Raw genomic sequence first — 2,593 nt, forward strand, 5'->3', positions numbered from 1 at the left:
GGAATGGAATGGGAAGGCAGTGCCAGCTCAGTGCTGGGTGCTGGGCACGGTCCTGTCACCCTGCCCACCTACACGGCCACACTCCGAAACATGAGCATCTTCAGCCGCCTGCTCAGCAGCACCCAGCAGCCGCAGCTGCTGTGGAGGGGAACTGCCCAGCTCTGAGAGACTGCTGCCTCTCTTGCCAGTGCTCTTCAGGGCCAGCACCTCCAGGCCAGCTGTTCCAGTGGGGAGTGCAGCAACTCGCATTTTGTTGGGCTGCTTGAAGTGAGTGCAATGGCTGGGAAGAGAGGCAGGCTGCTGACACCAGTCTCTCTAATATGCTAAAGCTGGATCATGTTCTGCTCAGAGGGTCTGATGGTATCAGCCTCCAGAGAATCAGTGTCTGACACTCCCAGTCTGTTGTTCATATTGGTTTGGTCTCAGCTGAGCTATTTCTAACAACGAAGAACATATCTGAGCGAGTTACAATTTGCTGTAATCATATTTTTCCAGTTTTTCTCTGTGATAATTACTCCCATAAATATCATTGCTTCACCTCAGCTCAACAGAGTGCTGTTTCTGTGCTCAGTCTCAGCCTTCCGTACTTGGATTGCTGGGGAAGAAATGATAACATTTGTTGTTACCAGAACCACTCCAGCTATGGGGCTGTTGGGGCTTCAAGGGCTAGTTCTCTTTCTTTGCAGTATTAGCTGTTAAAAAAATGCCTTCTGAGTTGAAAACTGGTGAAGAAAATGTGTTAAATTGCACCTATGTTTAAATTAATTAGTTAATAATAATAATAATAGTAATAATAATCATAATAATAAAAAAGGTTTGACTTGTTTTTCAACTAGGCAGAGACTTGAAAACCAGAAGCCAGGATGCAGATTTTCAGTTAAATGTCTCTGGCTTTTTTTCTGTTCCCTGGGCTTTGTTTATAGACTATTTTTAATGTAATCAATGGGCTGAAGACCTCAGGAATTCCAGTTCCTAGCATGGTTACTAACAGCTCTTCTGACAGACCCTTAAAGTAGATTTCATAAGAGTATCATCTGTTTTTAACTGCTGGTTTAGAGTCACAGACATATTTCAACTTCAGAGTGCCAGGCACCAGCAGTACCCAGAAAGGGGGTGCTTGGTGTGAGACCTTAAATGCAGGTGAGTATATGGGAAAGAAAAAGAGGCAAGAATTGGAAGATTGCTGTCCCAATTTTAAAAGTGAAATGTGTCAAAAGACTAAAGGACTAGGCAAAGTTACCTCTGTTGCCTATGACAGACCTGGCATTCAAAGCCATGTCTCCAGCTTTCTAATGTACCCTCTTAACTACAAGGCCATTCTTCCCCTCCAGAAAATGATATATAGGTACATAAATGTGCATTGATGTAATGCCAAGTTATAAACCACAAGCCTTTCAGAACTCATGTCCCTGATAGATTACAAAAGAACTTGAAGTCAGGAGAATTGTGGTTTGTCTGACCTTATGCTAATCATTCTTCCTACTTGTGTCTTGGTCAAACTGAAAATGGATAGAATAATGAACCCTTTTGAAAACTGTAATTTCTGGGTGTTGGTCATGACCCAGTTTTTATAAGTTGCTAGGATATGGGTATAATCAGGGAAATGAAGATTCTATCTTATGAGACAAGACTGAAAAGATTGATTTAAACAAAAGAAATTATGAGAAGGAATATTAGTACACTGTGAGGGGAGTAAATATCAGAACTAAGTAAGTTCAAGGACAAAATTGGCATCTGAACAAATGGATATAAACGGGCCCCTAATAAACACAGCCTGGAAATCTTAAGACAAGTCATGAGATTCTGGAATAGTTTTCCAAGGGGAATAGTATGGCCAGAGAAAGTATAGGCTTTTAAATGGGTCTCAATCAGTTTGTGAACTGGGTTATCATGCCTGAGAAAACCAGAGAACCAGACTGTCAGTCCAGATAAGTCCAGTGTAGCCAGGTAAAACCCAGGACAACACCAAGATGTAACATCGTGTGATGCTCTGGAAAAAAACATTGTGACTGGCTACTTCTATCTCAAATTCCATCATGTGTATTTCGGGTTTTAGGCTCCTCAGTTCAGAATCTCTTCAATTCCCTGATTATCTCACCAGCCTCGCACTTGAGGTGTTATTTAACATTTCCAGGTAATCCTTCCCTGCTCTCAAGAGCCAATGCAGGAGCAGACCTGGAACAGGTCAAGGTAACATTGAACGAGAAACTCCTCGTGTTGGCTGCTGAGGATGGGAGAGCGGGGTGGTGGCAGGGGAGAGCAGGGGCAGGTGGCGAGGCAGCACACAGGGCGTTCTTCAGAGCAGCCGGCTGAAGGCTCTGCGCAGGGGCTGTACCCTACCCCCACCTCGCAGCCCTCTGGAGGGGACACCTGCCGATACCCTGCTGGCAGTGCCTTCAGCGCCTCCATTCCCTGGGCATTCCCAGGGCAGGCGATCGCTCCTGCTGCTGGAACAGGAGGGTGTAGATGCTGGCGCAGCCCCGCATCCACTGTGCCCTGCCACGGGAAGGGGTGTCTGACCCGGCTCGCCTCCTTTCCCTGCGCGGCTTTGCCCACACCCTCGTCCCCTGCCACCACCCCGGGCGGTGCCACC

Source organism: Parus major, chromosome 8, assembly GCF_001522545.3.
Source record: "Parus major isolate Abel chromosome 8, Parus_major1.1, whole genome shotgun sequence".
NCBI classification, from domain to species: Eukaryota; Metazoa; Chordata; class Aves; order Passeriformes; family Paridae; genus Parus; species Parus major.